The sequence below is a fragment of the Anolis sagrei genome, chromosome 4, assembly GCF_037176765.1.
Source record: "Anolis sagrei isolate rAnoSag1 chromosome 4, rAnoSag1.mat, whole genome shotgun sequence".
In the NCBI taxonomy this organism is placed as follows: Eukaryota; Metazoa; Chordata; class Lepidosauria; order Squamata; family Dactyloidae; genus Anolis; species Anolis sagrei.
In genome coordinates, this window is record NC_090024.1 from 49,889,011 (window position 1) to 49,904,848 (window position 15,838).

Genomic DNA, 15,838 nt, shown 5'->3' on the forward strand with positions numbered 1-15,838 from the left:
CTGCTACCACGCGGCATGCCTGCTGCCGCGCTGCCGAGCCGCGTCCTTGTGGTCGTGCTGCTGCACTGCCGCGCCTGGGCCCGCAGGAGGAAGTGGGCCACGATCCATCTGGCGCCGGAGCGGCCTGGGCCTAGTGCGCTGCTCGGCCTGTCTGCGGCCGTTTTCGGCGGGCATTCGCACCCCAGGGCTTCGACGTCTGCCGGGGTCCCTCGGCGTTCCTGGGGTCCCGCAGCGCTGCGGAATTTGGAAAGGGGCTGGCCTTCCATCGTACCGGCCTCCCATTGTCCAGCTCGGCCTTCATTGGCTTCCAGCTCGAGCCGGCTTGCTGGTGGGCACTAGGACATCCCTTTGGCGTCCTTTGCTGCTTTTGGACGCTTCCCACTAGAGCCCTGGCATTGTCTAAGTTGTGTTGTGTTATACGATCTGACTGACTGACTGTGTCGACCAAGCTATGTTGCTATCATCTAACTAACTGACTGTGCTGACCGAGCTGTTTTGTTATCTGCTGACCGACTGACTGGGTTGACCGAGTTGTGTGGTTATCATCTAACTGTGTCGACCAAGTTGTGTCGTTATCATCTAACTTACTGACTGTGCTGACCGAGCTGTGTTGTTCCATCTGACCGACTGACTGTGTTGACCGAGTTGAATTGTTATCATCTGACTGACTGACTGGGAGGGTGGGAGGGGTGGGCTGCCCGCTATCGCGCATGAGCCGCCCGCCATCGCGGCCATCAAATCTGAGCCCCCGGAGGCCCATCCGCTATCTTACATCAATCGTCTGTTGTTACATCGGAATCATAGCATTTGTGCCAACTGTCAATCACCTACTTACTGTATTTACATATTACCAACATCAAATGTTATAGTTCCATCCTACCTTGCTGCTAAGGTGATAATAAGAGCATAACATAGTACTTTAAAAGGCGCCTGCCTCTGTTGCCAACTGTTTTTGCACTTTGTCCCTTTCCCGTTTCCTCCTGCCGCACTTTAGTAGCATTGAGGGCTAAGTTTTTGAGCTTGTTGCACTTTAATATATCTTGCTGCACTTTAAGCTCCAGCACTTTAAGAACTACCCTTGTAGCCGTGGACTTTGCTACTGTGACTATTACTGCACTTAAGACTCTAGCACTCTAGGGACCACCTTATTTTGCGGTTGAACGTTTACCACCTGTATTTACCATCTACCGAAGTGTATTGTTTCCATCCATGTGGTCCCCCACCCTCCTATGTATACTGTCTCTGATACTATTGACTGGTGGAAGAAGCAGGGGAGGAAGTGGGCTGGAGCTTGTGAAGAACAATGAGGAGGGGAGGGGGGATAAAGAAGACCAAAGTAACTGGCAAGAAAAAACGCCAACACTTAAAACATCTGATGTAATAGAGATTAAGACCTTGGTCGAGAACGGCGGTATGGAGGAGGGGAGGTGTTCCACTAGCCGAGGGGCCCCCATAGAGGTCGTGGTGGGAAGGAGGAGATGCGGGAAAAGGAGACCTCAATTTCGGCCAAATTCGGACCATTTATCCAAAACATTAACAATTCCAACTCGGTCTCCTAAGGTAAATTGGTGTAACCAGGTGAGCGGACCCTCTGGACTGAAGGTGGTGCTGTTGAACGCCAGATCTGTCAACGGAAAAACGACCTGGATCCAGGACCTAATCCTGGACGAGCGGGCAGATCTGGCGTGCATCACGGAGACCTGGTTGGATGAAGCTGGAGGAGTAAATCTGACCCAGCTTTGTCCTCCGGGGTTCTCCGTGCAGCACCAACCAAGATCCGGAGGGCGGGGAGGCGGGGTCGCAGTGGTCTATAGAGATTCCATCCATCTGACCAGGTGCCCCATCCCGCAGACCGCAAATTTTGAAAGCGTCTACCTGAGGGTGGGTGACCGGGACAGTATAGGGATTCTGTTAGTGTACCGTCCACCTCGCTGCACTACAGTCTCCCTACCTGAGCTAGCGGGGGTGGTCTCGAGCCTGACGTTGAAGTCTCAACGGCTCCTTGTGCTGGGAGACTTCAACGTCCATGCTGAGACGACCCTCACAGGTGCGGCTCAGGACTTCATGTCTGCCATGGCAACCATGGGGCTGTCCCAACAAATATCTGGCCCCACCCACTGTGCTGGACACACATTGGATTTGGTTTTCTGCCAGGGATGGGAACAGAGTGGCGGTGTGGAGGAGTTGTCCATCTCTCCGTTGCCATGGACCGACCACTTCCTGATCAGATTTAGGCTCACTGCGCCCCCTAATCTCTGCAAAGGTGGAGGACCTATTAAGATGGTCCGCCCCAGGAGGCTGATGGATCCGAATGGATTCCTGACGGCTCTTGGGGATTTTCCCGCCACCTCGGTAGGTGACCATGTCGAAGCCTTGGTGGCTCTCTGGAATGGGGAGATGACCAGGGCTATTGACATGATTGCTCCGGAACGTCCCCTCTCAAGTAGCCGAGCTAAACCAGCCCCTTGGTTTACTGAGGAGCTGGCAGCTATGAAGCGAAGGAAGAGGGAACTAGAGAGCGTGTGGCGTTCGGAACCGAGCGAGTCAAACCGAGCACGGTTTGTGTCCTTTCTTAGGGCATATGCCGCGGCAATAAAGACCGCAAAGAAAACTTTCTTTGCGGCCACTATTGCGTCTGCAAAGAACCGTCCGGCGGAGTTGTTTCGGATTGTCAGAGGTCTTTTAACTCCCACCACTGCAGGTGGGAGCCCTGACAATTCGGTCGCGCGCTGTGAAGCATTTGCTCGGTTCTTCGCAGACAAAGTCGCCTTGATCCGCTCTGGGCTGGACGCCGCGTTAGATGCAGACTCCGAGAATGTAACAAGAGCACCTGCTTGTCCTATTTTGTTGGATTCTTTTCAGTTTGTGAAACCCGAGGATGTGGACAAGATACTTGGAGGAATGAGGCCCACCACGTCCATCCTAGACCCCTGCCCATCCTGGCTTCTGAGAGAGGCCAGAGGGGGATTGGCTGAGTGGGTAACAGTGGTGGTGAATGCCTCCCTTCGGGAAGGCAAGATTCCAGCGAGCCTAAAACAGGCTATTATAAAGCCGCTGTTGAAGAAGCCATCACTGGACCCCACTAAATTGGACAACTTTCGGCCTGTTTCCAATCTCCCCTTCTTGGGCAAAGTCATGGAAAGCGTGGTGGCCTCACAACTCCAGGTATTCTTGAGAGACACGGATTATCTGGATCCGGCACAGTCTGGTTTCAGACCGGGGCATGGTACTGAGACGGTCTTGGTCGCCTTAGTGGATGATCTGCGCCGGGAGCTAGACAGGGGGAGTGTGTCCCTGTTGGTGCTCCTGGACCTCTCAGCGGCCTTCGATACCGTCGACCACGGTATCCTTCTGGGGTGCCTTGCGGAAATGGGTCTTGGGGGCATTGCTCTGCAGTGGCTCCGGTCATTTCTGGAGGGTTGCACCCAGAAGGTGTTACTGGGGGACTCCTGTTCCGCACCACAACCTTTGACTTGTGGGGTGCCACAGGGTTCCATACTGTCCCCCATGCTGTTTAATATCTACATGAAGCCGCTGGGTGAGATCATCCGGAGTTTCGGGGTGCGGTGTCATCTGTACGCAGATGATGTCCAACTCTGTCACTCCTTCCCACCTGCTACTAAGGAGGCTGTCGAGGTCCTGAACCGGTGCCTGGCCGCTGTAACGGTCTGGATGAGGGCGAACAAACTGAAACTAAATCCAGACAAGACAGAGGTACTCCTGGTCAGTCGCAAGGCCGAACGGGATATAGGGTTACAGCCTGTGCTGGACGGGGTCGCACTCCCCTTGAAGGCGCAGGTTCGCAGCTTGGGTGTGACCCTGGACTCATCGTTGAGCCTGGACCCCCAGGTTTCAGCGGTGACCAGGGGAGCATTTGCACAGCTTAGGCTCGTGCGCCAGCTGCGCCCGTATCTCGGGAAGTCTGACTTGGCCACGGTGGTACACGCTCTTGTCACATCCCGCCTGGATTACTGCAACGCTCTCTACGTGGGGCTGCCCTTGAAGACGGCCCGGAAGCTTCAGCTGGTTCAGCGTGCGGCAGCCATGTTACTAACTGGAGCGGGTGGCAGGGAGCACACAACGCCCTTGTTGTCCCAGCTCCACTGGCTGCCGATTTGCTACCGGACCCAATTCAAGGTGCTGGTTTTGGCCTACAAAGCCCTAAACGGTTCCGGCCCAAAATACCTTTCTGACCGCATCTTGGTCTACGAGCCCACGAGGACCTTGAGATCGTCTGGGGAGGCCCTTCTCTCGATCCCGCCTGCATCACAGGCACGGCTGGCAGGGACGAGGGAGAGGGCCTTCTCGGTGGTGGCCCCCCGGCTGTGGAACACTCTCCCTGCAGACATCAGACAGGCGCCCTCCCTCATGTCCTTTCGAAAAAGCCTTAAGACCTGGCTGTTCGAGAGGGCATTTAATTAAGTGCTAAGCAACAAACAATACGGTAATGAGAACTGTAATGGTACAAGGAATATGAGACTGGCTATGATTCCACTAAGAGACGAAGCGGATTTTTGTGTAGTCTGTAACTGTTGTATAGTTATATGTTGTTGATACTGGCCTTTTGTAATTGTCTTTTATGTGTACTGTACACCGCCATGAGTCGCCCGTATGGGCTGAGAATGGCGGTTAATAAGTGCATCAAATAAATAAAAATAAATAAATATATAATTTGAAAAATGAAACCAAATGTGTTCTAGTAAAATAAGTGAAGTTATAAACAACAACAAACTTTCAGTGAAGATTAGAAGTATTTTGCATACAGCACTGATATGTTTTGTAGGCCTGTTTTTATTCAATTTTAATTCTCGAGATAGTACCATACGAGGCATATTAAGTTCAATTATATCATAATGAAAGCAACATGTCTCTGAAAAGCCAGTCATTTGTGGCCACAATTTCATTGTCATTATACAGGTATTGTTTGCAATTAAAATGACATTGGACAATTTGCAAGCATCAAAATATTTAGTGACTTGTTCTTCATCTTAATACAGAAAGTGATTGGCAAAAGGATATATAGTTTTCCTATGATTCCACATGAATTGTGGTTAAATTCTTATTCTTGTATATCATTCCAATACTCTCCCAGCAACACTGTGATTCTTGAGGCTCAGTCCTAAGATTCTAGTAGGATACCAAATTATTACGGTATGTATAATTTTCCCAGTTTAGTGCCCTCAAATATGCAAGTGTGTGCCTTAGATTATTCTACAAATTGCTTAGCATGTCTTCTTATACACACAGAAAGATAAAGTGCAGTCAAGCAGTATGCAAAGGACAAAAATACAGTTAATATGAATAGAGACATGGAAAACATAACCACAAACCATATATTTTAGATATTCTTCCAGATAAGTAAAACGAATCCAGTTTTTCAGTATTTAAATAAACCAAGTCACAGTTTCTTGTCCTGAGGATGTGGTTGAAGATATTATTTCCTGTATAACAATAAAACAAATCAAGTGAAATTTTCCTATTCAACATTCATCTGGAAAACTTTCACATTTATCTTATATTCAAGTGTGTGCATGTGTGCGTGTGTACGTACATAACCAGTTTAGGAACTGGTTCTTTTTGCTCCAGAGAACAGTAATCTGGAAATGAATGCTGATTTCTCAAAAAGCTTCTTGCATAATAGGAAGAATGCTTCACACCTACTTTCAACTTGTTTCCATGAACTCTTTTTTACCTTGTTTTTAAAGGAACAAATCCAAACAGGGAAGACAGAGTACTTGTGTTTTGTAAAGAATTGGCTAATTCTCTATAGTCGAATTAATCAACTTCCCATTTTACATTAACTAAACTATGTTGAGCCAATCTGATACAACCTGCAAGTGTGTTTCCTTTACTCCTTCCAACTAAGGAGTTAAATTTATAGATTTACCAATCTTTTTTGGAGTGTAATATGGTAAGTTGTCACTGCTCAGTTCAAGGGAACAAACTGTACAGATGTGATGGAAGCAGAATGCTTGCTGAGTGTAGTGATGCACATTTCTTCTTTCATTCTTCCCATCCCTTAGGTGCTGGGAAATGTTTTATTCTTCCTGTTGATCTGTAGACAGCGAGATATGTTATTTCAACTTACTTGCTTCTCAGAGGAAGGCCAAACCATTCCTGACAAATTTCTGAAGAACGAGAAGCGGGAAATACACAGAAAACACTTGCTCCAGAGCAGCAGTGCTTTTGATATTTCCATTGTGTTTATGTAAATCCATTAGGTGGCACTGTAACTTTCCATTAACTTTTTTCCTCAGACCTGAATATTTTTTTTTGTTAATCCCCCCTACTACATCTACAGTGTGTGTTTGTGTATGTCCTCCATTCTATCCAAAAGTCAGACCATTTTTTGCATGGACAAGTGTTTGAACAGGAATTTTGTCCCTTGCAGAAAATAAGTCCCATTTTGCTTGGAACTGAATCATAAGATTCAAATCCCAATATCCTCCTAAACCTATGTGTTTACAATGAGTCAAGTGATTCTTTTAGCTTTACCTACATCACAGGGTCAGGGTAAAAATCATATTTTGATTTGTTGCTGGGGCACTCAACAGAAAACATTAACTTCTTTTAAGGTAGAATAGAAATAAAGGAAAGGTATAGTGATCCATCTCAGTGTGCTTTTGTTCATAAGTTGTCCTTATATTTTCTTATAAAGGACATTTCCTGGAACTGGGAAAAGTTGCACCAGAAGCCCTGTGCTGTATTTTAGAATGCAGGCCCAGTTTACTTAATGAGTAAACTTTACATTAGCATTCATATTATATTTGTATTACAACTGTATCATAAATTATTAGTATGGGTAAGACTAAAACTGATGGACTACTTTCCTGCCTTCTTGCAGCATCAAACCAGGAGGATTTCTCATCCAAAAGAAGAGGAATAAAAGGCAATCTTGACAAAAACAGAGCTCCCATCAATTTTGAATGGTTTTCTGAGCACTAATCATGAGAAAACATCTAGTTTTAATGCAAGGAAGACACAATTAGCTGTGTATGTGGGGGAATGCCGTGGATGTAGTGTATCTGGACTTCAGTAAGGCTTTTGAAAAGGTCCCCCGTGACCTTCTGGCAAACAAACTAGCCCATTGTGGGCTAGGTAAAACTACGGTTAGGTGGATCTGTAATTGGTTAAGCAGACGAACCCAGAGGGTGCTCACCAATTCTTCCTCTTCATCCTGGAAAGAAGTCATGAGTGAAGTGCTGCAGGGTTCCATCCTGGGCCCAGTCCTCTTTATTAATAACTTAGATGAAGGGTTAGAAGGCATGATCATCAAGTTTGCAGACAACACCAAATTGGGAGGGATAGTAAATACTCCAGAAGACAGGAGCAGAATTCAAAACAATCTTAACAGATTAGAGAGATGGGCCAAAACTAACAAATTGAAGTTCAACGGTGACAAATGCAAGATACTGCACTTAGGCAGAAAAAACGAAATGCAAAGATACAGAATGGGGGATGTGTGGCTCGAGAGCAGTATGTGTGGAAAAGATCTTGGAGTCCTCATGGACAACAAGTTAAACATGAGCCAACAATGTGATGCGGCCGCAAAAAAAGCCAATGGGATTTTGGTCTGCATCAATAGGAGTATAGTGTCTAGATCCAGGGAAGTCATGCCCCCCCCCTATTCTGCCTTAGTTAGACCACAACTGAAATATCGTGTCCAATTCTGGGTACCACAATTGAAAAGAGATATTGACAAGGTGGAATGTGTCTAGAGGAGGGTGACTAAAATGATCAAGGGTCTGGAGAGCAAGCCCTATGTGGAGCGGCTTAAAGAACTGGGCATGTTTAGCCTTCAGAAGAGAAGGCTGAGAGGAGAGATGATAACCATGTATAAATATGTGAGAGGAAATCATAGGGAGGAAGGAGAAAGCTTGTTTTCTGCTGCCCTGGAGACTAGGACGTGGAACAATGGCTTCAAATGAAAAGAAAGGAGATTCCATCTGAACATTAGGAAGAACTTCCTGACTGTGAGAGCTGTTCAGCAGTGTAACCCTCTGCCCTGGAGTGTGATAGAAGCTCCTTCTTTGGAAGATTTTAAACAGAGGCTGGATGGCCATCTGAAGGGGGTGCTTTGAACGCAATTTTCCTGCTTCTTGGCAGAGGGTTGGACTGGATGGCCCATGGGGTCTCTTTCAGCTCTATGATTCTATGATTCTATGAAAACATCAATTCAACATGCACATACCAGGTTGGTTAGAGCTGTATGTTTTGATTTGAGATTTTGTTTGGTGGGCAGAGGAAGCAAAACACTATGGACTTTGTTATATCAAGTGAAGTAAGGACTGAATCAGATAATAGCCTACTTATTAGTTACTTTCTTATTTCTTTTTTAAAACTAACAGAAACTGGCATGGGTTGGGGTTATTGTATAGAGTAAGTGATGGGACTGGTGGGATCCCATGCTATTGACAGGTTTCCTTGCCAAAAGCAAGGGGATGCTTTTATCTTAGGTAGGTGGCAGGCCAGTAATGGGTTGTGCATAACATAGTGTGATAGGAGCTGTTACCAAAGGTAACCATCCTGCTTCAATCCCAATTTGCCACCTTTATCAGATGAAGTTTTTAATGTTTAAATAATAGCTGAAAGGGTGATGAAAAGTCTTGTTTATCTTTTTGTCTTTGTTCTTTCTCCTTTGTTATTTCCTTGTTCTTCCTATGTTTTCTGTTTTTCTGATTCTTTTTTCCCTTTTTCAATTATGAGTTTGTATTCAGTGGTGGACTTGGTCAAGACAAAGAGGGCCCACCAACAACTATAAGGCTATCATTTAATTTAATTATTTAAATTTTAATACAATGTCAAATTATTTGCAAACAGTAATATTAGAACTTCTATTTTTAAGCCACTAAAAGGTCATTAACATTTTAATATATCTAATATTTAAGCGGACCCACTTACTATTGGGCAAACCGACACCCTGGCCAGTCTTCCACAGTTGGCGTGGTTCTATTTTAGGTATGTTTTAATATTTTAATAAAATGTTTTAAATGTGTTTTATGTCATAACTTATTTTATTACCTGGCATCTTATTTTAGATGAGATTAATTTTGAGTGCTGCAAGATAGGCTCAGTGGGTGTCCGCTTGATGACAAATGGATCTCAGGATGTGGAAAGCATCTGAATAGTTTTAACCAGTATGAAGCAAAGTGACAGGTATCATCCTCTGCTGTTCAAGGAGTATGTTGTACAGCACATATACATGTGGGAAAAACAGAAGGGAACTAGAGGAATGTCTTTGATTTTCTTCAGACCTATAGATATAAATGTTATCTGAATGGCTTGATTAATAAGAAAAGACTAGCTATGTAGATCTGCAGATTGCAGAGGTTTAGACTCACAAATTACTCCTTTCTCATGCTCATTGTGAAATGAAAACAACAACACACAACTCTTTGACCTATTTATTCAGAGCCGTAAAGAAGGTTGCAGTCAGGAGAAGAATATTATTCATTAAGAGATCTTTGGCTCAGAATCACAAATTTGAATATGGAAAGAAGGGCATGCTGGCTGTGACCCAGTAAGCTATTCTGCAACAGTGGGAAATATAAGCCATGTTGCTATAGGTGCAAATTGATTTATGCTTAGATAGATCCAGGTATTCATTATATTCCATTAATATTTTGTAACTGTTTACTCAACCTGTCAGCTAGGTTTACATGTCACATTTTTCCTTCTGATAAAAGTTTCTGGTTAATCATATGTTTTCCTTTTATGTCAAACTGGGATACTATAATTATGAAAGTGTAAACAGGCCAGAGTCTCAAAACATCATTTGAGGTTAATACAAGCAGAAATCCAAAGTGTGAACTTCTCCAAAATTGGAAATTTTGTGCCACCAGCCACGTTTCTCTGCCTTAAAGGAAGTGCTGTGATACTCATGTTCATTTATTTGAATGGAGAAAGTGGGAGGTTGACAGGCCCCCTAGAGAGATATGACAGGCACAAAGCTGGAGATAGATCCGTAAAACAGCAGGAAATGTGGATTTGCTAAGCACTACACTTGGAATCCCACCATTTCACAGTTCCTCAGTCTTTCTCCAGCCTCATGCCTCATACACAACATAAGTAGTGAATGAACCAGAAGTGAGGACAGAGAGCAACATGAGGCTGGAGGGAGATCTTATCCTTGAAAGTTCTCAGCAGCAAAATATTCTTCTAAAGTAAGATCCAAAACCTTGCATTATGGAAAAGTGCTTTTAATGTTTTTAAAACAGTTCCAGTTGCATTGGGACCATATTTCAAAAGAGTTTATTTCTTGCACTCATTCTCCACGGAGGAAAAATTGCCTTTTGGATCTGCTAAAGTTGCCTCTCCAGCAAAGGATCACCGCCTTGTCGGGGCGCTGGAGCTTGAGCACCTCAATGATGTCATGAGCGAAACCGTGAAGGGACACCCAAGACGGGACGGTTGTGGCAGAGAGGTCAGACCAAGCGTGATCCCTGGGGAAGGCAATGGCAAACCACTCCAGTATCCTTGCCAAGAAAACTAAATGGACCAGTACAACCAGAGATATGTCGATATGCCATTGGAAGATGGGACTCCCAGGTCGGAAGATGGCCAAAATGCTACTGGGGAGGAGCAGAGGATAAGTTCAACTAGCCCCAGATGTGATGACGCAGCTAGCTCAAAGCCGAAAGGAAGGCTAGCGGCCGACGGTACTGGAGGTGAACGACGAATCCGATGCTCTAAAGATCAACACACCATAGGAACCTGGAATGTAAGATCTATGAGCCAGGGCAAATTGGATGTTGTTATTGGTGAGATGTCAAGACTAAAGATAGACATTCTGGGGGTCAGCGAACTGAAATGGACTGGAATGGGCCACTTCACATCAGATGACCACCAGATCTACTACTGCGGACAAGAGGAACATCGAAGAAATGGAGTAGCCTTCATAATTAATAAGAAATTCGCTAAAGCGGTGCTTGGATACAACCCAAAAAATGACAGAATGATCTCAATTCGAGTGCAAGGAAAGCCTTTCAACATTACAGTGATCCAAATATATGCCCCAACCACAGCTGCTGAAGAAGTAGAAGTAGATCAGTTCTATGAGGATCTGCAGGAACTACTGGATAATACACCAAAAAGAGACATTATTTTCATTACAGGAGACTGGAATGCCAAGGTGGGAAGTCAAATGACAACTGGGATCACAGGCAAGCATGGTCTGGGAGAACAAAATGAAGCGGGACGCAGGCTGATAGAATTTTGCCAGGAAAACTCGCTGTGTATAATGAATACTCTCTTCCAACAACCTAAAAGACGGCTTTACACATGGACCTCACCAGACGGTCAACACCGAAATCAGATTGACTACATCCTTTGCAGCCAAAGGTGGCGGACATCCATCCAGTCGGTGAAAACAAGACCTGGGGCTGACTGTAGCTCAGATCACGAACTTCTTATTGCCCAATTTAGAATAAAACTAAAGAGATCAGGGAAAATACATAGACCAGTTAGATATGATCTCACTAACATTTCTAGCGAATATACAGTAGAAGTGAAGAACAGATTTGAAGGACTAGATTTAGTAAACAGAGTCCCAGAAGAACTATGGACAGAAGTCCGAGACATTGTTCAGGAGGCAGCAACAAAGTACGTCCCAAAGAAAAAGAAAACCAAGAAGGCAAAATGGTTGTCTGCTGAGACACTGGAAGTAGCCCAAGAAAGGAGGAAAGCAAAAGGAAACAGGGATAAGGGGAGATATGCCCAGTTAAATGCGCAATTCCAGAGGTTAGCCAGAAGAGATAAGGAACTATTTTTAAATAAGCAATGCATGGAAGTGGAAGAAGACAACAGAATAGGAAGGACAAGAGACCTCTTCCAGAAAATTAGAAACATTGGAGGTAAATTTCAGGCAAAAATTGGTATGATAAGAAACAAAGATGGCAGGGACCTAACAGAAGCTGAAGAGATCAAGAGAAGGTGGCGAGACTATACAGAAGATCTGTATAGGAAGGATAATAATATTGAGGATAGTTTTGACGGTGTGGTGAATGAATTAGAACCAGACATCCTGAGGAGTGAGGTTGAATGGGCCTTAAGAAGCATTGCTAACAACAAGGCAGCAGGAGACGACGGGATCCCAGCTGAACTGTTTAAAATCTTAAAAGATGATGCTGTCAAGGTGATGCATGCCATTTGCCAGCAAATATGGAAAACACAAGAATGGCCATCAGACTGGAAAAAATCAACTTATATCCCCATACCAAAAAACGGAAATGCGAAAGACTGCTCAAACTTCCGTACAGTGGCCCTTATTTCTCATGCCAGTAAGGTAATGCTCAAGATCCTGCAAGGAAGACTCCAACAATACATGGAGCGAGAGTTGCCAGATGTTCAAGCTGGGTTTAGAAAAGGCAGAGGAACGAGAGACCAAATTGCCAATATCCGCTGGATAATGGAGAAAGGCAGGGAGTTTCAGAAAAACATCTACTTCTGCTTCATTGACTATTATAAAGCCTTTGACTGTGTGGATCATAATAAATTGTGGCAAGTTCTTAGCGGGATGGGCATCCCAAGCCACCTTGTCTCTCTCCTGAGGAATCTGTACAAGGACCAAGTAGCAACAGTAAGAACTGACCACGGAACAACAGACTGGTTCAAGATTGGGAAAGGCGTACGGCAAGGCTGCATCCTCTCACCCAACCTTTTTAACTTGTATGCAGAACACATCATGCGATGTGTGGGGCTGGATGAATGCAAAGCTGGGGTGAAAATTGCTGGAAGAAACATTAACAACCTCAGATATGCAGATGACACCACTCTGATGGCCGAAAGCGAGGAGGAGCTGAGGAGCCTTCTAATCAAGGTGAAAGAAGAAAGCGCAAAAGCTGGGTTGCAGCTAAACGTCAAAAAAACCAAGATTATGGCAACAAGAATGATTGACAACTGGGAAATAGAGGGAGAAACCGTGGAGGCCGTGACAGACTTTGTATTTCTAGGTGCAAAGATTACTGCAGACGCAGACTGTGGCCAGGAAATCAGAAGACGCTTACTTCTTGGGAGGAGAGCAATGTCCAATCTCGATAAAATAGTGAAGAGTAGAGACATCAGACTGGCAACAAAGATCCGCCTAGTCAAAGCCATGGTATTCCCTGTAGTAACCTACGGATGTGAGAGCTGGACCTTAGGGAAGGCTGAGCGAAGGAAGATCGATGCTTTTGAGCTGTGGTGTTGGAGGAAAGTGCTGAGAGTGCCTTGGACTGCGAGAAGATCCAACCAGTCCATCCTCCAGGAAATAAAGCCCGACTGCTCACTGGAGGGAAAGATACTAGAGACAAAGTTGAAGTACTTTGGTCACATCATGAGGAGACAGGAAAGCCTAGAGAAGACAATTATGCTGGGGAAAGTGGAAGGCAAAAGGAAGAGGGGCCGACCAAGGGCAAGATGGATGGATGGCATCCTTGAAGTGACTGGAATGACCTTGAGGGAGCTGGGGGTCGTAACGGCCGACAGGGAGCTCTGGCGTGGGCTGGTCCATGAGGTCACGAAGAGTCGGAGACGACTGAACGAATGAACAACAACAACAAAGTTGCCTAGTTTTGCTATAGAACTGTAAGTCCTATGCCATTGAATACAGTGTGATGTAGACATGATTTTGTAACACTATATACGCCTATAAGATGTATTAAGGAACTATTAGGGAACTTAATAGTGATGAAATTTCAGTTCACTTTCTGTGCAACCTCATCTCCTGGCTTGCTTCTGTTTTATCTACCCTGGTTTACACAGAATAGCCAGCTGACTTTCTGTGATAAATGTAGTGTATTTTGCATCTCCTGAGGCACATTTTGATCAAGTAGTTGTGCGGAAATTCAGTCTCTTAGTCAAATAATATGTTTTCATAGAGCTTTCTCAATTGAGCTGTTCAAAAGCGGAGTGCTGGGTGGAGAGAAGTGCATTGCGTTAGTGTTAGAATTGCACTAAGAAAACAGCAACTGATGGTACCATCTATTGTGGAATGATGTGTCAGGTTATCTCCTTTCAACCAAAGTGGTGAGAAGAAATCAACTGTGGGCATTGCTCACTAAGAAACCACCAAATAAATTAAAAAAAAATAGCCTCAGTGAATGCATGATGTATTCTTTCAACCGGTAATGGCAGGTATAAAAAAGATATAAGAAATAGGACCCAAAGGAAACCTTTATAGCAGCAGTGCTGCCATCAGCATAGCCTTTTGCCTCACAGAAGCATGGAAAGTTAGTGTCATGGTGTCATTCTTCATGATGTTTGAATCTCAGAACAAGTTTGAACTCATAATACTTGCTCCTTGTAGCAATAGGCTGGAATCATGCCAGAAAGCAACCTGAGCAAGAGATAAGGCCTGATCTAAATAGTTCTAGTATAAAGAACAAATGCTGGAGTGCAATACAGCATTGTTTCCTTTTTTCAGATCTAAAAAAAATATGACACCCTCTTATTATATGGTATGATTATGACAACTCCTCTTATTTGAACATACAGAAATGCAGCCAACTCATCCAGACAATAAGCCAACTCAAAATTAGATTGTTAGCACAAGCCTCAATTATAAGTGGTGAGAGAAAGGATCATATAAGAATAGTAAGAACTGGACCTAGACTTCTTGGTCTGGAATGTGGTTACTTGATTTTAGTTGATAAGAATAATTTCACAAATAGAGAATAGTTTCACAGTTTTAAAGGCCATTTTAAGTGTCTTTATTGTATTTTAATCTGTTTTACCACACTGTTACTATTTAATTGTTTTTTAATTTTTGTATTGCACTTTTTAAACTTGACTAAATCTAGGGTTGTTAGCCTCCTTGAGTCCCAGCGGGAGTAAAACAAGGTATAAATAAAGATAATAATAATATTAATAATAATAACAATAACAATAACAATAATCTTATTAGGCTGTTTTCTATGGGGTTTGTACTTTCAACAAGAATGAGAACATTGACATTACAGTACTCTGACTGAAATGTTAGTTAGCAGATATACCGTATTTCATCACACAATAGTCCCCCCTTTATATGAGGGGGGGATCTACCTGTGATTCTCTGGTTTCTGTTATTGTTTTAAAAATTAAATGCCTTACCTCTGAAAGGGGAGGTGGAGGATGGATGCTCCTGTCTCAAACAAACAGCTCTGCTCATTTGTTTGTTTGTTTGTTTGTTTGTTTTAAAAAAACTGGATTGCCATTTGGGGCTGACTTTCCTTTCCTTACTTCTTTATCCATAGGCAAGGTAGTTTGAAAACTATAAAATTGAGGTCTCTGAAGCTCCACTCTTCTTCTTCCCCCAAGGTAATGCAATTTAAATGGAGGTCTCTGGAACTCAAATCTTCCTTCCTTTCTCTGAAGAACTCCATTCCAGGTTTTGTAGGAGGGAGGAGAGAAGAGTAGAGCTTCAGAGAGCCCCATGTTATCGTTTTAAACTGCCTTGCCTTCAAAGAAAGGAAGAAGGAAGGAAGGGTAAATCAGCTCCAAATGGGTTGTGTGACTATTATGCAAGGAAATTAAAAATGCAATTTTTGGCACCCCAATAGGGGTGTGTGTCTATTATGTGGTAGTGAGTATTATGTGATGAAATACAATTATTCACTGATTTTCTTAAATGCAATAAAAAGTAATTTTAGTGAATTTTCCAATTGCATAGTTGTCATAGATGACTTGCAATTTGGTACTTATTCTGCAAAGAAAAGCACATAGTCATTGTGTACAAAAAAAACCCCAATATTTTCTGTGCAGAATGCTGTTTTTGCACAAAACAATCACATGCAATGTTTACACAGAAAAGAGCCTAAATTACAAAGATTCTCATTTGCCTGAGATTTTTCCTGTTAGTATTCTGCCAAATCATCATGGGGCT